Source organism: Ochotona princeps, chromosome 24, assembly GCF_030435755.1.
Source record: "Ochotona princeps isolate mOchPri1 chromosome 24, mOchPri1.hap1, whole genome shotgun sequence".
Taxonomy (NCBI): Eukaryota; Metazoa; Chordata; class Mammalia; order Lagomorpha; family Ochotonidae; genus Ochotona; species Ochotona princeps.
In genome coordinates, this window is record NC_080855.1 from 23,219,272 (window position 1) to 23,240,433 (window position 21,162).

Here is a 21,162-nt window from a genome sequence, read left to right on the forward strand (position 1 = left end):
GGAAAGGGCCTTATGTTCAAAGACTTCACACCATAGTTAAGGCAGAACAGTAAGATGGATAAAGTTGATCATGTGTAGCTATATAAACAATAAAATATGAACAATTTGATGAGATGTGGCAAGGTATTTTAAGTTGGATGATTAATGAAGGTTTCTATAAGAAGAAGATTCTTTGAAAAGAATAAAGCTCTCAATCAATTAAATGTAGATGCTTGGACTTCAATAGTCAGAAATTCTTCGAAAAATTGGATGCTGGTCAAAATGAGATTATGTCAAAAAGAGATCATGTCGGGCTCGGCAGCGTGGCCTAGTGGCTAAGGTCTTCGCCTTGATCCCATGTGGCCGCTGGTTCTAATCCAGGCAGCTCCACTTCCTCTCTATCTCTCCTCCTCTCAGTATATCTGACTTTGTAATAAAAATAAAATAAATCTAAAAAAAAAAAGGGGGGGCTCGGCAGCGTGGCCTGGTGGCTGGGGTCCTCACCTTGATCCCATATGTCTGCTGGTTCTAATCCTGGCAGCTCCACTTCCTCTCTATCGCTCCTCCTCTCAGTATATCTGACTTTGTAATAAAAATAAAATAAATCTTAAAAAAAGAGAGAGATCATGTCAGAGCATCAGTAAACCACAAGGATGTAAGTCATGCAAGTGAACGCCGGCAGGCTCAAAAGAGCCCCAGAAGGACATAAGCCAACATTTTCCAAGTTTCAGTCTTGATCCAACTACAAAATCAAGATCAATGAAAGGGAAAGGGAGACTCACAGAGAGAGAGCGAAGGTGAGACAGAGAGAAAGATCTTCCATCTGCTGATTCACTCCCAAATAGCTGCAACAGCTGGAGATGAGCTGATCCAAAGCTGCGAACCAGGAGCTTCTTCCAGGTCTCCCATGTGGATGCAGGGTCCCAAGACTTTGGGCCACCTTTCACTGCTTTCTGAGGCCACAGGCAGGGAGCAGGATGGGAAGTGGAGGAGCTGGGACTCGAACCAGCACCCATATAGGATCCCAGTGTTTGAAGAGGGAGGATTAGCCAATTGAGCAATTGCACCAGGCCAGGTGAAAAGCCATTTACACAGCAGTAAAACTAGCAATTGTTTGATAGAGCATGTGATAAAAGGAAAAGGTAGGGTCTCTGTCTCTCAGTGTCCTCTAATTTCTATCTTGCTATATCCTAAAGGAATCTAGGTATGGGTTGATACAGAAGAGAGGAAAACCCCAACTTTGATAGGCTCTACAGCAATCAGAGGCAGTTCTACCAGGGACCCACCTAGAGTGAGACAAAAACAATTTTTTTTAAAAAAAAGTTATACTAACGTCCTTAACAGTTCATCAAACAAAGATTGACAATTGGGATGTAATTAAAATTACATCTTCTTTGAACCAATTTGAGAAAAATCTCCTCCAAGGCATGTTGAAATTGTGGCACACTAAACCAGGTTCTCTGGGTGCCTGAAGCTGCTATTAGAAACATAACATAAACTTGAGGGATCAGGCAGTTGCAGGAACCCCCCAAAAACATTAATTTTGCTCACAGATGACTGCACCATATCAAGCTATAAACACCTCTCCACTTTCAATTAACATTGCTCTGTCTCCTGTCTTGAGTATTATATTTAACTAATTTAAGAGGATTGGTAAAGAGTTTTCACACTTCACAGGAAAACATAATGAAATAATTATACCTCTACCTACAAAAGGCATGAGAATATTACATAAGCAGCCTTCCATGTTTTTCAACTGAAACATCTTCGCTGTGTCTTCTGTTGGAGGCCTGGCGCTGAGCTCTCATTTCGACGTTCTTTGTTTTTATGTCCTTGGGCTCCCACTTACCTGCAGAATATGTAATGACTTGTGGAGCTTCCATCACATCTCCTGGCTTTTGACTAGTTGACAAGGCAGCAGGTGAGGTTAGCAGTGAGGCAGACTGGAACCCCCAGCTGTATATGTTGGTGGGGGAGGAAAGGAATTTGGGACTGGCAATGGAAAATTAGATCCACGTGGCCAACACAGATACAGTTTATTGGAAGAAGATATAATGATTGTATCCTGGTCCTGTGTCTCAGTCAGCTATCGGCACGGCCATGTTGTATCATAGGCCATCTCCAACTCAATGCCAATGCACAGTCACAAGCATTCATTCCTACGCTAACAGTGGTTGTTGAACAAGGGTGGCTCAAATGATTCACCCAGTCTGCAGGTCTCCTGGGCTTGCTTCCAGGTGGTCAGGCTCTGTGTTCTTGGAGTCAGGAGGAAGGGGTAGGGACCACTCAGTGCATGTCTTCTTTTGGGTATCAAGGAAGCTCCAGGGACACACCAAATCATGCGAGCACATTTAAGGCCTCTACTTGCATTATGCAAAAAGAAAGACATGACCAAGCCTAAAATCTAGGCAGAGTATATACCATCCTCAGTGGGAGATCAGAGAGAGATGGGAAGAGCCAATCTAGTGTGCAAGATTAGCAGTGGGTAAAAAGATGAAGACTACTGAAAATCAGGCTGAGCTCAGGGACAAAGGCTGTTATCAGTGAACTACACAGCCACAGTCCTAACAAATCCAATGGGCTCTTAGTGGGACTTGAAGGTAGAGGATTAAATGCAATGTAGTGGTCAGGATTTCAAGTCCACACCAACAAGAATTACAGATAGCTTAGGTTGGGTCAAGCTGGGCTGGTGAGGTAGGTACTCCTTGCCCTGGCAGTATCAATTCGGGTCCTACACCAGCACATCCTCCAGGAAAGGCTGCACTAGTGCCTCCAGGATGGAACTCAGGAAGATGAGAGCTGAAACACACTCTAGATCCATAGCAACCTCAGAGACCTTGTACGGGATGAAGCGAAATGTTAGTACAGAGTTGATTTGACGTGGCTTTGAACTGGGTTCCTAAAGCAGGTGAGCCATTGTTCAGAATTCAGGAATCATAAAAAGACAACAGAGGAGCTAGAGCAGCCAGAGAAGATATCAGATGCCATAAAAACCTGAGTATACAAAGCCACAGGTCCCTAGTTAAAGAAGAGTGAACTGACACCTGCTAATGGTGTTAAAGGCACAAGGAATGTTGGTGCTTAAGATTACAAGCACCAGTGCCAACATCATGGCATGGCAAAGCTACTCCTTGAGATAATAGCATCTCATGTTGAAGTGCTGGTTCAACTCCTGTCTGTTCCACTTCTGATCCAACTACCTGTTAAAGTCCCTGGGACAGCAGTGGAAGATGCCCCAAGCATTTGGGCTCCTGGTGACTACATTAAGGACTCAGACTAAATTCCTGACTCCTGGCTTTGGCCTGACCCAATGCTGATCATTGCAGCCATTTGGAAAGCGAACCAGAATATGGTTAAAATCTCCCATCCCCCACTTCACCAGATACTCTGCCTTTCAAATGAATCAATTAAAAAATTTTTTTTTAAAAGATTGGAGCCATCAAAGTATTTTAATAAAATAGAACTGAGATTGACTTTTCAACATTGAGAAAAGTCTCAATGTAATTGCAGTTATAAAAACAAGAACATGAAATTCACGTATTAAAATCAGGTACCAATATATAGACAGAGAAAAGTTCAACCAGTGTTAAGATCATTGATGTGCATGCAATACAGAACCCAACCAGCACAAACACAAAAAGAAATGCAAATAGACCAGAAGGAAAAAAATCTGAAGAATAGAATCCATAGATATACAGAGATGAGGAGAGACCGAGAGGAAGATCTTCCATCTGATGATTCACTCCCTAAGTGAACGCAACAGCCAGTGATGCACCGATCCGAAGCCGGGAACCAGGAACCTCCTCCAGAGCTCCCACATGGGTGCAGGGTCCCAAAGCTTTGGGCCATCCTCAACTGCATTCACAGGTCAGGCTTTAGGGTGAGCAGTTAAGGCACTATTTGGAATGCCCACATAGCTTATCAGAGTGGCTGGGTTTGAACCACAGTTCTGCTTGCAGATGCAGCTTCCTTTGCACACGTTGGGGAGCATCCAGGGATAGCCCAAGGACTTGTGTTCCTGACACCTGTGTGGCGAGGGGGGAGGTATATCCAGATGAGTTCCAGGCTCTTGGCTGGAACCCAGCCCAAGTTTGCCTATTCTATCATGCTCTCCACCCTGAAGGCAATGAGGACAACATTCTCGAAGGTGAATTGGGGGCATTTGGGGAGTGAGCCAACAGGCAGAAGGTTAAACAACCTACCTGTAATCTAGCAATCCCTCAGCCTCTGTCTCTCCCTTTTCAAATGAAATGAAAATACATAAATAAAGGTTTACGTAAAGAGAGAGCATGGCCAGAATTCTGCTTGGGCCTTGTCTTCCTGGAATTTGCCTTCCTTGGAACTAGCACACACAGTTAGCACGCAAGTCCTGATTCTAGGCAGATGTTTGTTTTTACCGGGACAAGTCCCTAAGTTTTGAAGAAAAGGGGATTTCTGAAAGCCTCTACTCTAAGTCAATACTTAGCAATGTCGTTTTGCTTCCTTTTGACCTTTTTGAACATATATTGGGAAATGGCTTAAATGTCAGGCATGCAAAACCATTGCGGAGACCTAAGCTCCTTTTACCAGTATACCCATTTCACAGATGAGCAAAGTCAGTTGTAGATGTATAAACAGTGCAGCTAAGATAGTCAGTGGTGTGTGTCCAAGAGCCTGAACTCCTAACCTCTCTGCTTTAGTGCTCCCCCATTTCACTTTATGGGTGCTTAGAAAACAGAAACACAAAGAACTGTGCCTGTTTTCAGAGACCAAGATGGGTAGGTGATACAAGTGACTTACCATGCAGTGTCCAGGGCCCAGTCCTTTGAACTCTCTGATAATGGCCAACTATCATTGACTTGGAGGGTTGAGGGAGGACTCAGCAAAAGACTGACATGTCCACAGAGGCTTCAAAGGAGGTGGGAGGCCTGGGAAACACCAGTTCTCAGCAGCTCAACACAGGTGTTACATGTGTTCAGGGCTATGGAACAGAGACATGAAGCAAGCAAGGCCAAGTCTGCTCATGATGGGGGTGCTTCATAAAGAGACTGCATTTTATCTTCTAAGTGAGAACTTGCAAACTTAGTCCGAAGGGTTCAGATTTGGCTGCCACACATGTTTTGTTTGTCCCATTAGTGTTTAAAATCCTTCTAACTGCCTGCCAACGTTCCAAAGCTAGATTTCCTATAAGTACCACTGGAGTTTAGTTTTCATGTTAAAACTTCAGGATTTGGCAAGTCCGGGTTCCTATTTCTCCAAAACTCCCAACTGCAGCTGTGCCCTAGTTGTCCCGTTAGACCCATTTGCTGTTCTGTTTGGCACAGCTCCCAGTCTACCCTCTCCTCTCACTTCTCATTTCCAGCCTGGCACCAGAAGTTGGGTTCTTATACCTGATGAATGAGCGGTGGGGAGAGGGCATCTTGAGATGCTTAAATAAGGAAGCGACGTGCTTAGGTTTGAGTGGATTGAAACTCATCTGGCTGGATTATGAAAGACAGACAGAAAGGAGAAAAATGGACTCAGAGAAGCCAGCCGATGCTCTGAGAGAAGATGATAGTGACTTCCCTGGATAAAAGGAAGTAGGTGGGAATAGTCACAAGGTTTGTCTTCATAAGGTTGCAATCTCTTCAGTAGAGTCTCTTCCTCCCTTCTTTCCTTCCTTCCTTCCTTTCTTCCTTTCTTTGAGAAGGAGAAGCAGAGAAGTCTTGCATTCGCTGCTTTATCTTGTGCTGCAATGGTCAGAGTTGAGCTGATCTGAAGCTGGAAGCCAGGAACTTCCTCCAGGTCTCCCACATAGGTACAGAGGCCAAAGGCTTTAGGCCATCCTCCACTGCTCTCCCTGGCTGTAAGCAGGTAGCTGGATCAACAGTACAGCAGCTGGGACATGAACCAGAGCCCATATGGAATACTGGTGCTTGTAGGCAGAGGATTGGCATTCTATGTCACTGTGTTGGGCCCTATAAAAGCAATTCTTTCTTTATAATCTTTTTAACTTTTTAAATTTTATTTTTGATGATGTTTACATAGTTGATCAGAATAGAAAGGGTCAAGGACAGGGGGATAGTGGGTGCGACCATTGTTTACACATTTTCTTTTTCTTCTCACATATGGGGAAGAGGGCTATACAAGAGGAGAAACCATGCCCAGCCTTCCAACCACCACAGTACCTGGGGATAGTGAACTGCCACCTGATGTCATCTCAGAGTCCCCATTGTGGAGCATTTTGTGAGACCTTTCTTCATGTGGTTTCAATAGTTCTGAGATGCTGTTGATATCACTACTCCAAGAACAAGGAAATATTTGTGAGGTTGATTGGCTGTGTAGTCTCCATTGGCCCAGAAATTTGCTGTCAAGCTTTACTGTGGGTAGTTGATCAGTTTGTTCTGCCCTCCTTCAGCAAACCAATGAGTACTGCCACCCAGTCTTGCCCAACACATGCTCATCCTTCCAGTGCCATGGGGCAGGGGGGCTGCAGCCCAGTCAGCCAAGTCAGAGGAGTCTCCACTTGACCGGCCCCCCAGCTCTGGTTCCTGCGCCTGCCACATGTACAGTGAACTGGTCCAGTCTGCCCCACATCCCATTGAGATCTTGTATACATCACTGGGCATTAAAGCCTAACTCAACCCAACCGACTCCATCCTCCAGCCCATACTCACGCCAGTGGGTGCTACTGACTGTCCAGCTGGGCCTGCCCCTGATTCTGATTCTCATGCTCACCAGTGGGAGCTACAGTCCATCCATGAGGAGCACACAACCTCTTCACTGAACCCACTCCCTGTCCCAGATCTCATACTCTCCAGGAAAGCAATTCTTACCACCTTATTTAAATTCACCTCCCATACTACCTATCTCCCACCTCCACCCCATTCTATGTGCTATGCTCAGTACACTCCGATGTTCTAGATACCATATGTATCCATCTGCTCATCATCTCTCCTCCAACTGAAGAGGAAGCTACATGTGCCCAGGGTTGTGCTTGTTTCATGCCCTGCTATTCGCTCATGGCCTAGAAAAGTACCAGGCACCAGGCGCTTTTTATGAAGAAATTGATTTCATATTCTAAAATGACTTTTAAATGATTTGCCAATTTAAACATCTATACTGACACAAGTGTGTGACAGTAACAGACAAGGGAGGGGGTGGTGTCATGTCTTCTAGTCTCCATGATGGTGGCCTGAGACATCTGTCACCAAGTACATGGGTCTGCAAGGACAAGAGTCTTATAGATGTCAACCCTGAGAAGCCATGCCACCACAGGACTGTAGAGATAGAACCAGCACTGGCTGACAGGACCACATCCCCAGACATGTATACTGGACCACAGGGTGTCCCAGCCCACTGGGGCCCACACATCTTTCAAAACAAATGCTTGAATGAGTGGTCCTTTATCTCCATTGTAATTTTTTCACTGTTTTTTTGAACAAGTGCCAGGGCTTCCAGAGCCTCCCTTTGATGCTTAATTGCTTAATTATCAGTTTATTCTACTAGCTTTATGAAAGAGAGTTGAATCACTTAAATATGAGGGAAGTGGGGATGGAGACTACCCCAGGAAGAAGGCTCCCCTCTGTGTCCTTCTGAAGGGAGAAGGGCTTTATAGGAGCTAAGTTCAGGGCCTCCTCCCTTATTCTTCCTGCCACCACTCCCACCTCTCTTTCTGTACCTTCTCTTCCCTCTGCATCAAGCAGTCCCTTGAAAAATCAGTGTGGAAATTTCTGAGCTTCCAAGTGCTGGCTTCTGATTTCCCATGCTGTTCTTTCCAAGAACATGCCAATCTTTTTGCAATTCCAATTATCCTACTTCCGTAGGTATGCACTCATTTGTCCTTTCAAGTCCTTCTTGTATTTTGACCACGCTGGTATGCCAAAGCCAAGGTAGGTATCTAGGACCCGAGAAATAGAGGAAATGGATTAGAACACGGTTGGCGTAGAGCCTGGGTAGGATTCATCCTGCTGGGTCCCTGGGAGTGGGGAGTCTACGGAAGGGGTGACATTCCGTAGTTCCAAGCAGTGCAGCTGGGTGTCAGGATCTCAGTTTTCTTTTCCTCTTTATCCTTCTCTTCTCTCTCTCTGTCCACCCCAGTTTTTCTTCTGCTGGGATACCTTCTCGCATACAATGCTTTTCTCCATTTGTAAATATTATAATCTCACAAACACAGGGATGCCCCCTCAGCTACAGCCATATCTGCTGTCACCAGTTGGTTGTCCAAGAAGCAGACTCTAGGGCCAAACTATTGGGTGCAGATGGTCTACTTGGGAAATGACACAAGGGTAATGGGTGAGAGGGTGGAAAAGTGGGTCAGAGCAGAGATGAAGCTAACTGTGCTCCCAAAGGCTCCAGCACTTGGGTGCAACCAGGGTTCAATCTGGCTGTGGTAAAGGATGCTAAATATTCCCCTTCCCCACTGACCCTTGTCACAGAGCAGCTAACTTCTTCCAGAAGTGAATAAAATACAGCCAGTTTCTATAACACACACATGTGCTCATTTATATTCTCCAAACCAACTTTTTAAGTCTTATTTTTATTGGAAAGGCAGATTTGCAGAAAGAAAGATCTTCCATCCACCGGTTCACTCCCCAAATGACAGCAACAGCCAGAGCTGAGTCAATCTGAAGCCAGGCACTTCGAGCCTCTACCAGGTCTCCCATGTGAGTACTGAATCCCAAGGCTTTTTTTTTTTTTTTTTTTTTTTTTGCCATCTTCCAATGCTTTCCCGGGCTGTTAGAGAGCTGGATGGGAAGTGGAGTAGCTGGGAAATGAACCAATGCCCATATGGGATCCTGGCACATGCAGGTGAGGATTTAGCCACTGAACCATCATGCCAGGCCCAGGCCAGGGTTTTTTTAAGAATGACCAGCCAGATGCCCTCCAGGATTGAGCCAGGAAGGACTTTCCTCCTAGTGCTGCTCCGTGGGAGGCTCACATGGGGTCTTCTCACTCATGGCCCCCTTGAGCTACAAACCCCAGCGTGAAGGTCTCTATGCCTTATGGTCCCTGTCCTTTCTCACACCCCTTCCGTGTTTGTCTTCTGAATATAACAAGAGTAACAGAATTGAACAATTTCGCAGAGAGAGAGAGAGAGAGAGAGAGAGAGAGAGAGAGATTATCTGCAGGGTTAACTGCAGTGTCTTAGTTGGGGAGCATCACTAGAAATGAATTCCTAGCTGCTACTGTATTACTCCAGCTGGTTTTGTTACATAGGGACCCCTATGTGTCATGTATCCTGGTATCTCTATCTTAACAAATCCCTCAACTCATTGACGTGGAGCTTCACTTTGTGCCCAGCTTTGGTCAAGGGAACATGTGACCCCTGGTGTGAGCAGAGGTGTGATGAGTACCTATACACTGGAACTTTGCTGTCTCGGAACACTGCCCTAAGACTGCTGCAAAGAGAAGCTGGGCCAGACTCATGGAGAGTGAGAGATCATCTGAAGAGCCCAAGATATTGGCTCAACCACCAACTGACACCAACTACCCGACATGTCTTCCAGACAAAGAAACTTTGCCCGGCAGAATTCAGCTACATTAATTAAGTGCTGGCAAAAATATAAGGAGGACAGCTGAAAACATGCAGAGAATTTTGGGGTGGTTTAGTATACCACTGCAGACAGATACCTACAATCATCTTAGCCACATGGCTTTATCCGTTGACGGCTGGAGAACTGTTATCTAAGTCTTAATCACCTACCACAGTTTGGACACTTAGAGATTTAAACACTTGCTCAAGTTCAGGGTCTACCAAGTTCTCCTAGCCTCTTTATTAAGGAAACATTTGTAATTGAACCAACCTGCCATTAGATTCCAGCCAGCATCTTATCTGTGATCGTGGCTTCTGACTCTAAACCAAGTACATTTCTCAGAGTCTGTCATGCATCATTTGTGTCTGGGATGCAGCAATAGAATGTCGCATGAAAACAGGACCAAGGAGGAAATACTAGACATTGAGACCTAATAAGCGATCGGAAAATCACAGTAGAGGAACCTCAACTATAAACAGCTAGTAAGCCCAAAAGATGAAATTTAAAACATCATTTTGGGTAGTGCATATTTAATTGTTCTCTTAAGCCAAGTTCTTTTCACAAAAACTGTGTCTGGTTTTCAAATTAAACACTCGTTCTCACTCTTTAGCTGCACAAAGAAACGAATCCTGTAACATTTTCCTTAAAACCCTGAATCCTCCTTTATCTCTATATTCTTTCTCCCTCTAAATTCTAAAAAAGATCGGGTTTTCTCTCAACATAAATAAAACAACAGGACAAGCAAAAATGAACTCCAGTTTGGGGTACAATAAGGAGTAATGGGACCTTAGGCAAATCTCCCTAAGGAAGATCTAAAGGAAAAACAAAGCTGTGGGCCTGGTGCAGTGCCCTAGCGGCTCAGGTCCTTGCCTTGAACGCACCAGGACCCCATATGGGCGCCGGTTATAATCCCGGCTGCCCCACTTCCCATCCAGCTCACTGCTTGTGGCCTGGGAAAGCAGTCAAGGAAGGTCCAAAGCCTGGGGACCCTGCACCCGCGTGGGAGACCTGGAGGAAGCTCCTGGCTCCTGGCTTTGGATTGGCAAAGAACCAGCCATTGCAGTCACTTGGGGAGTGAATCAGCAGATGGAAGATCTTCCTCTCTGACTCTCCTCCTCTCTACATATCTGACTTTGCAATAAAAATAAAAATAAATCTTATTTAAAAAGTAAAGCTGTTAGTCATCTCCAGATAATAAAAATCTGAAAAATTGGCCAGAAATTCTGACATTTTTTCCTGAAGAATCCAGAAATTCAAACTTTCACATGGAATGTTATGAGTTTTTTTAAAGATTTATTTTTTTATTGGAAAGTTGGATATACAGAGACAAGGAGAGATAGAGAGAAGACCAAGCAGAGCCCATCAGGTATCTCAGCGTCTTTGGTCAGTGCTCCAAGGATCGCAGGAGACTTGAACACACAGGTTTTCGTGCATATCCCCTGTTTGTATCCCTGTTCCCCTACTCACACGTTTTCAGCAGCACTCTGGAAATGTCAGAGCTTTGCTCAACAGAGCAGAAAAATGCTGGGATGGTAACTTGGGCTAAGCTTTGGAGGGGGCTCAGCGCCCCCTACAGACCACTAAGATGGGACAAAGTGGGAATGCTGAGCTAACCTAAGGATGCTCTTGTTTCCAAAGACCTTGACCCACCACCTGGTGCAGGAGGTGGGAAAAGGGAACCGGGAAAGAATAAAGCACAGAGACCAAGGAGGTGAGGATGTTTAATAAGTGGGTCTGTCCCCTCTGTTGCCTCTTACAGTTCCTGTTGATTCATCAGAACGAAAGATCGTCTAAATCCAGACACTCACTGGGGAGAAGGAATATGTTTCTTAATATTTTGATTTCTAACAAACTCCCTAGAGATGCTATGGAATGAGGTCATTTCCTTTACCTACAAATGGGTTCATTAAGGCATCCAAATTAACTGGGTGTAATCACGAATTAAATCCAGCTCGCCCATGAGGGAAACACAGCGGCATCTTTCATCTTAATATCCTGACAGGATTCTCCTGACTTTAAGGTATCATTAGCAGGCAAACCGGAGTGGCAAAAAAAAAAAAAAGGAAAAAGGAAAAAAAGAAGAAGAAATTATCTGCAGTGTGACCCTGAGTAGAATTGGTAATAAGCCCCAGCACCCCCATGAACTCACGGGCTCTCCAGTCCTCTTTGGCTGAACTCATTATTTTATTTCACTATTTGATAGGTTGAAAAATTGCCTGAAAACTGGTTAATTAGAACTAACAGTGCTTTGGAGCCAGGGAGACAATTGAGCTTCAGGAAACAAACGCTGCAACCGAAGGAGCTCATAGTCCACCTGTAACAATGGAGTTCCTGTAACTGTCATGCCAGTCCTGTCGAATCTCACGGTGGCTGAGGATTCGGCGGTTGGTGTTTAGATCTGGTGGTGGTGAGAAACAGAAATCCTCTCCCCAGTGCAGAGAACAAGGAATGCTCCTTGCATGGAGACCAAGACAATTCCACATGGGACTTTTGGGAAGAGAAACCCTTCTATGGTCTTCTATATCTGCTTCCCCTGGGATACAGATCCACTTCTCTGTGATGATGTCATGGATGTGCCAACAGGTGCATGCATCTCTTCTGAGCATTTGAGGGTCCTCTCCTTTCTCTTGGTCAGTTCATAGGATTGGATTAAAGTCCCCTTGACCAACATGAAGGATGCAACTCTGTGGGCTGGACATAGCCAGTCAGCTCAGGAGCTTCCATCTGGCCAATGAAGTTGGTCCAGGTTGAGCATGTGGTAAAATACAGAGATGATTTTCCTGGACAATCATGGAAGGGGACTCCTCCTACGGACCCTGAGGTTTTGAGATGGAGGATGTTAGTCTGGGGACTATGATAAGACGCCTATGGCAATTCCTAAGAATCTCAGCATATGGAGCAGGGCAGAGCTCAGCAAACAAAAAGACAGATGGTACCACATCACCTGTGCCCCTATACCCAGTGATACCTCATGCCATCTAGCGCTATCCTGGATTTCACGCAAATCCTCTCTTTTGTATGGAAGCAAATGTATTTTTAATTTTCTGTTGCTTGCCACCAGAAAGAATTCCTCCTGAAACTCAATGGTTTCTTTTTGGCTCACCAAGTGCCCTGCTCTGAACTGATTACACAAGATGCTATGTGTCTTACTTCATGTTCTCCAGAGAGACCTTGGGCTATCCTTGCCAATTGAAGATCGCACCTCCTCATCTACTTCTGTTCTTTTCAGCTACAGCCAGAGGAGGAGGTCACATCACAGAGCCACAACAGGGACTCAGGGAGAAGGAGACTATCCAGAGGGAGTGTCCATTGTGACTACCGAGTACATCCTCCTCCCTGCTTCCACTCGCTTGGATGAAAAGGCAAACCACATCCCCTGCAGGTTCATGTCCTCCTGCTTTGGCTACACGAATCCCAGTCCCCAGGAACCCTACCAGCACTCACCTTGGCCCCTGGACTTCCACACAACACAAGACACTTGCCAGGCCTGGAGCTGACCTCCATGGAGCTCCCACTAGGGTACAGAAAGAATCTTCGATTCTCTGTCAAGTGCCTGAAGCAGCCAGCCCAGCATCCTTCAGCCCCCTGCACATGACTGACTGGCACTTGAGTTCTGGATATTTCCCCATTGGGCTCTCTAGTCAGGGGTCAGTTTGTGTGAAGAGGTACTTGGTCCATGTTTAGTTAGCAAATGCTTTTTTTAAAAAAGCGAAAAAGAATTATTTTATCAGGACACCTGCATCCCTTAGGAGAAAGCCTAGCTTCAGTCTCTGACTCGTGTGGTACCAATACATCAATAGATAAATAAATAGATTATAGACAGATAAATCATTTATTTAATGAAATGTTTGCATCTTTTGCCCATTTTCTAATTTTATTGCAGTTTTCTAATTGTTTTCCTGATTTACTCTTGAGCATGAGCAATTTTTTTAAATATGTTGGGCCTGGCACAATAGCCTAGTGGCTAAATCCTCACCTTGAGTGCACCAGGATCCCATATGGGTGCCGGTTCATGTCCTGGCTTCTCCACTTCCCATCCAGCTCCCTGCTTGTGGTCTGGGAAAACAATCGAGGATGGCCCAAAGCCTTAGGAAGAGGCTCCTGGCTCCTGGCTCCTGGCTCCTGGCTCCTGGCTTCAGATCAGCTCAGTTCCAGCCATTGAGCCCAGTTTGGGCATGAGTCAGCAGATGGAAGAGCTTCCTTTCTGTTTCTCCTCCAATAAACATAATTTTCCAGTAGAAATAAATAAATTTTTTTCAATATATGCTTTGGATAGTAGTACTTGATCGTATATGTTTTCAAATGCTTTTTCCCAGGGTCTGGCATAGTGCATGATTGTCCTTGGCCTGTAACGTTGGCATCTCTACTTGAATGCCCGTTCATTTTCCAGCTGCTCCACTTCCTCTCCTGCCTCCTGCTTGTGCCCTGGGGAAGCAGAGGCAGATGGCCCAAGGACTTGGGCCCCTTCTCCCATGTGAAAGACCCAGAGGAAACTCCTGGCTCCTGGATTCAGAATAGCTCAGCTCTTGGCCATTGCAGCCATTTGGGGAGTGAACCAGTGGATGACAGATTCTTCTCTCCCTTTCTCTGTAACTCTTTCAAGTAAAAACATACAATAAATCCTTTTTGTAAAAAAGACGGGGGTGGTACTTTGTCCCAGGCTATGGTCTGTCTCTTCATGTTCTTTTGTGTTCCATGTGTTAGGCATGGTACCTCGACAGGCTAATCTTCCACCTGCCAGCAGTAGCATCCCAGATGGGTACTGGTTCATGTCTAGTTGCTCCATTTTCCACCCAACTCCCTGCTGGAATAACACCTGGGAAACCAGAAGAGGATGGCTCAAGCCCTTGGGCCCCTGCACCCACATGGCAGACCCAGAAGAAGCTCCTGGATCCTGGCTTTGGATTGGCTCAGTTCCAGCTGTTGCAGCCGTTTGGGGAGTGAGCCAGAGGATGGAAACTCTCTCTTCCTGTCTCTTCTTCTCTCTTTTGTCTTTCCAATAACAATAAATTCATCTTTAAAAAAGAAAGGGGCGGATCTCCACCATCATCCCCTAGACTCATAAGATTGTATCTTACGTTATTATATTTTGTGTTTTCACATGTACCCCAGTGGTCCCTTTTTAGTTCACTATTGCTTGACATGAAAGATTTTGTCAATCTTTTTACTTTTTCACCTGCAGATGCCTAACTACTGTAGAACCATTTGATGAAAGAACTATTCTTCCAACTTGATCAAACATCAGTCGAAGTATTTGTGTGAGGCTGTTTCTGGGGCCTTTATTTTCCACCATGGAACTAGTTTTCTACTTGTTGGCCGGCATCATAATGTCTTGATTACTATACTTTAGTCCAATAAATTTTGTATTTGGGGAGAATGATTCCTTTCATTCTTCCTTCTCTGAATTATTTTAGCGATTACAGTTCTTGGGAAACAAGTTTTAGAAAGTTGTTTCTAGGTACCTTAAATATCTTACTGGGTTTTTAAATGAAAATTGCATTAAGCCTAGATATGAACCTAGGGAGAATTGCAGTCTTTATTATGTTGTTTCTCCCAACACACAGGCACAGGTTCTCTCTTCATTTTGTTTGGATCTCCTGTTGTTAGTCTTCCATGTTTGTTGCTGCATGGAAGTCCAATGTGTATTAATCAGGTTTTTACGGAAGTCTTCAAGATTTGGGAGCAACTAATTCATGCATTGTTATTTGCCTATTTAAATACAAATACACCCGATTTTTTAAAACCCTGCTGAACTCAGTTTGTTTTTTAATATTTTGTAAATACCTACAGATTTTCTATGTAAACACTCATTTTATGTATAAGTAGGGTTCATTTTATTTCTTCTTTTCTGCTCTGTACAATGCAGTTGTTTTATTTTTGTTGTCTCATTATCCTAGTTAGAACTTCTAGCACCAATGTAAAATGTTGAATGGAGATTATCTTATTGTTCTTCTCATAGGCTTCCCTTATCAATGCAATGTAAAACACAGAATTTTTATAAATGATGTCACTCAAGTCGCAGAAGCTATCTTCATTTCTATTTTCTTAAGAGCCTTAATAATAAACAGGCAATATTTTTTGTCAAATGATATTTCTGTATCAACTCATATGACAGCAGGATTTTTCCTCTGCAGTGTTTAATATGATGAATTCTATTAATCTAAAAATACAAACTAATCTCTCTCTGGAATAAAAATATTCTTACTAAAAATAATGTCATAGCTGTACAAATATATAGCTGATATCACTAATATCTTGTTAAAATTTTTTAAATCAATATTCCCCTAGTATTTATTAGCTTTTCATTTTCATCTGAATTTTGTAAGAGGATTATCTTGACTTCAGGGAAAGTTTGAAATATTCTGCCTTATTTTCTTGGAAAAGATCGCATTGAGTTGGTGTTAATTCTGTCAACATTTGGTAAAATTCTGCAAACTATCAGGGTTTGAAGATTGCATTTTTGAGAAATTTTGCATTGCTAATTCACTGTCTTTAATAGCTTCAGTGTTATGCAGATTAGCTATTTTATATTTAATGGTATTTTGTGCTTTCTGTGAAATTGATCCGTTCTGTCACCTTGTCAAATGTACGCATATAGAATTGCTTCACGGTTCACTTACTGTCCTCTAGATGGTTGCAAGGTCTATAATCATGTCTCTTATTTCATTTCTCATCTTGTTTTTCTTTATTAGTGTCACAGGGGAGTTCTCCATCCTTGATATTTTCAAAGAATCAGCTCTTCACTCCGCAGAGTTGGTGATTTTCCTATTGTCAGTTCCACTGATTCCTACTCGTGTGTTCACCATTTCCCCCTTTTCATTTGTCTTATTTTTCCCTTCTTTTGTTTCGAGTTTCTTGAATGGGAAGATCAGACTAGCAATTTGAGACAATTCTCTTCTAATTGTACAAATGTGTCTTAAGTTTCTTTTCAACACCATGGTAGCTGTGTCTCATACATTCTAGCATTTTATGCTCAGATTTTCTTTCAGTAAAATGCTGTTTCAATGTTTTCCTTAAGCTGTGTTAAGCAATGGATCTCTTAGTAGTATAATGCTCCAGTCCCAAGGATTTGGGCATTTATTGTTATCTTTCTCTTATTGATTTCTAGTTAATGTTCATTGTTGGCATAGGACATACTCTGTACAATTTAAATTCCTTGAAATTGGGGACAGTTTATTTTAAAGCCATTAATGTAATCAACTTTGATATATCCATGAGCACCTGAGAAAGAGTATATTCTGCATTTATTTGAAGAGGCCCTCTTTTTGGGTGGTGATCTCGCGAAATCCTCTTACATCCAGGCTGATTTTCTGTCTAGTCATACAACGATAACAGAAGGTTGTTGGTGCTGTCAGGATTCGGTGCAGGATTGTGAATTTTCCTTTTCAGACGTATCAATTGTGTTTCGCCTATTTACCAGCACATTTGCTTTGTACATACACAGTAAAGCTTGCTGTCTGTTCTTTGCGGCTGAATCCTTTTAGCTTATAGAATGGCCTTTTACTGATAATTTTCATTTCTCTGAATATTTTTTCTCAGAATATTTTTATTAAGCTAGTTATCACTGCTTTCTTTCTGTTCAATGTTTGAACTGGCCAACCTTCTCCTTACTTTCAGTAATTTATATATTGATGTGATTTTCTTCCAGACAGAATGTAATGTGATCCTTTGAAATGTCCATCATGGGGGCTGGTGCCGTGATCCAATAGCCCAAATCTCCACCTGCAAACGCCAGCATCCACACGGGCACTGGTTCATGTCCCAGCTGCTCTGCTTCTGATCTGGCTCCCTACTTGTGGCCTGGGAAAGCGGAGGAGGACAGTCCAAATCCTTAAGACTCTGACAGAAGTTCCTGGCTCCTGGCTTTTCTGATCAACTCAGCTCCACTTTTGCAGCCATTTGGGAAGTGAACTAACAAATGGAAGATATTTTTCTCTATTTCTCCTTCTCTATGTAAATCTACCTTTCCAATAAAAAAAATCTTTAAAAATTTGATTGTAGGGTCCAGCATTGCGGCATAGCACAGATATGTGTGACACCAGCATCTCATAGGCGGTTTGTTCCCAGGCTTCAGAGAATGGCCCAAGTGTTTGGGCCCCTGTCATCCATGTGGGAGACCTTGAAGAAGCTACTGGCTCCTCGCTTCCCTCTGGTCCAGCCTTAGCCACATTGAGAATTAACTAGTGAATGAAAGAGTCCCTCTCTTTCTCACTCTCTCCCTCTCTCTCTCTGTAAATCTGACTTTCAAAATACTTAAATAAATATTTGAAGAATTCATTGTGCTAATATCCATTTTTAATTCATGTATTCAGAACATCTATATTTAATGTAATTACTGACGTGCTAGCTCTTGAGCTTGCCATTTAAAATGTTGCTTTCTATTTGTTCCCTTGTTTTTAGCTTCTTTTCTTTTCCCTGCCTCCTTTCAGGTTTAACTCATTTTACAATTCTGTTTTGATTTATCTAAGTGTCTTTGAGTCTGAAGGTTTTTGCATTATATATATATATACATGACTTACCACAGTCTACCTGTACCAACATTTTCCCAGCTCAGTTAAAGTTTAGAAATTTATTTCCTTTTATCCATCACCATTTATAATGTAATTGTCTTAGCTATCACTTCCACATGCTCCAAAGCTTATACTAAAGAGTATTATAGCTGTTTCTCAACTAATAACTGGCTCTTCACAGCTTGTCAAGGTGTGTTCCACAGGGCAGGGCATCACACAGTGAAGTTCTTTCATCGTGCTCTCTGCTTTGCTCCTGAGCTTGAAATAGCACAGCAGCAAAGACAAGCATCTTGAGAGACCAAGCAGGCAATGGAAACAGGTGATCTCAACTAACAAAGGATGGCCGAGGGGTGGAATGAAAGTGCAATGACTCTCTAAGAAGAAACAACTTTGACTTACTTTCAACTCCTCTCTCCTCATTGACATCTGGCCTACTATTGTCAGGTATGGCTTTGTAAATAAGTATCCAATTCCATACTTTTAACTTAAAATCACCTGGTTAAAATAATAAGCATATATAGAAATGAATGAAATGTCCTGAGTTCTGCAGTTTCATCAAAAGTATTGTACTGGGACCCGGCCCAACAACGTAGCGGCTAAAATCCTTGCCTTGACTGTGCCAGGATCCCATATGAGTGCCAGTTTGTATCCCGGCTGCCCTGTTTCCCATCCAGCTCCCTGCTTGTGGCCTGGGAAAGCAGTTGAGGACAGCCCAAAGCCTTGGGACCCTAAACTTCGTGGGAGACCAGGAAGAAGCTCCGGCCTCCTGGCTTCAGATTGGCTCAGCTCCAGCCGTTGAGGCCTCTTGGGGAGTAAACTATCAGAAGATCTTCCTCTCTGTCTCTCCTCCTTTCTGTATATCTGACTTTCCAATAAAGAAAAAAAAAAGGTTATATATACCAACGTCAATTTTCTGTTTTTATGATATACAGTGGCTGTGGAAGAGTAGTATCTCAGGAGAAAAATGGGTTGAGAGTATAAAAAGCTTCTCTTATTCTTTCTAACTTCTTATGGGTTTAACCTTATCCCAAAAAAAAGGCTAAAAACATATAAAGCTATCATTTCACAAAATCATGCCTTTAAAAAAATAGTGGCCAATTGATTTGATTAAAAGGATGCATGTACTTACAAATGAGATAAAAACTTGCCTTTGGCCAACATTCTGCAGCCTTCGCTTGCTTCACATCCTGACAAGTTCATGTGGTTCCGCAGTCGGACTGAATCTTGGCTCTGCCTTGTACTCACTCTCAGACAGTGGTCCGATTTCTGGGTCTCCGCTTCCTTGTCTGGGGACCCAGGAGATGTTCATGTCTTACTGGAGACCTGAAGGGGTCAGTGGGAAAGTGTGCACTAATATGGTGTCTGAGAGATGTCTACAGGTCAATCCACAGTGTTCATTATTACTCTAAGGATGAATTCAGATGGGCAGATGCTCTGGTTATCATCTTGTCAGACTGCTCTGGGCTTGCTCTAGTATGTTCTAGCATCTTCTCTCACTTCTGCTCAGACCGTGCCTTCTGAAGCCATCTGATGAAGTACCCAGTTCGAATGCAGAAGCTGTGGCTGTGAAGGCTGAGAGTCCTTGCTGAAGGGATGACATGGGTTTTCCAAGTAGGGCCAGCATCTCCTTCATAAAACACTTCCTGAAGTCAGCCTTGTAGGATGTGTCTTCCCCAAGTTCTTTTCCATTTATTTTGCCCTGTTCTCCCCTGGGCTGCATTAAGCAAAAGGAAGGAGTGTGGATTGAAGCAGGCGGCTGATTTGACTATTTTGCCTGGTTTGAAATTCTTGGTGGAGGTCAAGAAGAAAGTGACAGGGGGCGTTGAACTTTGGAATGGACAAGTGAGCTGGTGGCCTCAGTGAGTGCATATCTGCCCCTTTCATATTCATATTCAGGCTCAAAAGAAGCAAAGGAAGGGCTGTGCTAGGAGGTGTTTATTTCTGCAGCAACCTGCATCACTCAAGCTCTGGCATCTTACTCCAACGAGGACAAGAGACTTTGCCAGTGAAAAGACCCAAATCACAGTATTCAAAAGGACCACTTCTCTGTAAGTCAGGAGCCAAATACTAACCATACAAGCAATTGTAGAAAGGAATGAAAAAGGAAGAAAGGAAGGAAGGAAGGAAGGAAGGAAGGAAGGAAGGAAAGAAGGAAGGAAGAAGGCAGGGTGGGGGGAGGAAGGGAAGGAAGAAAGGCAGGCAGGCGGGAAGAAGGAAAGAGAAGAAAAAAGGGAGGGAAGAAAGATTCAGATAGAAATTCACTCAGAAAATATCATTTAAGCTCTTCCTTCAAGCCAACCAATGTGTAAGGCAACAAGGATAGAGGCAGAGGAAGAAGGCAATCAAATCCATAACTGGTCAGGTTTTGAAAAGTGCTCGGAAGGAAAAACGAAGCAAAGTTTTATGCTTTTATCAGATGGTCGTTCGAATCTTTCCCAGTGAGTGACAGTGCAGGCCGGCTATGAGCAAAGTGAGGGAGTCATTTATACAAAGAACTGGGGAGCAAGATTCACAGGCAGGCCGACCATAGGAGGGACGCGAGATGAGAGATAGGTTCCAGGAGGAGCCCAGACAGTGTGGCTGGGAAGGGAATCTGCACAGCAGCAGGAGGCAAGAGCACATAGTCCCTGCCACTGCGGAAGGTTCCAAGCCAACTGAACATTTAACAGGCTCCCTCTGGCTGCCGAGTGTGGAAGAGATTTAAGTGAACATGGGTGGGGGGTGGGGCTGGAGCACAGAGCTGTTGTGATGCTAACCAAAGGGCCTGATGAACAGGTGCACCCAACATTGTAACATGCAGCTATAATGGTCCAAATGAACAAATGCACATACCACTGTTTGTTAACTGCCCCTACCTGGGGTGTAGTTTTACAAAATCTGGTTGCATCCACCCTCTTACCATCAAATCAAAGGGGGAAAGGAATCATCCTCATCCCCTTGCCCGCTGCTGACGTGTAGTGGCTCCTCTCAAATAGCACACAAATGAGGATCCAAAGGTGGGAGTGTGGGATTCCAGATGCCAACATTCCCAGCTCCCACCCACTTTCCTAGCACTGCCTGCTGTGCCCTCCCTTTGCAGATCAGCAATCCCCAGGGGGGATCCTCACATTCAGTTAGTTGCCAGGGTTGTCCAAGTGGTTTCCAGTCATCATCAGGAAACTCCGTAGCTTTTCAGACAT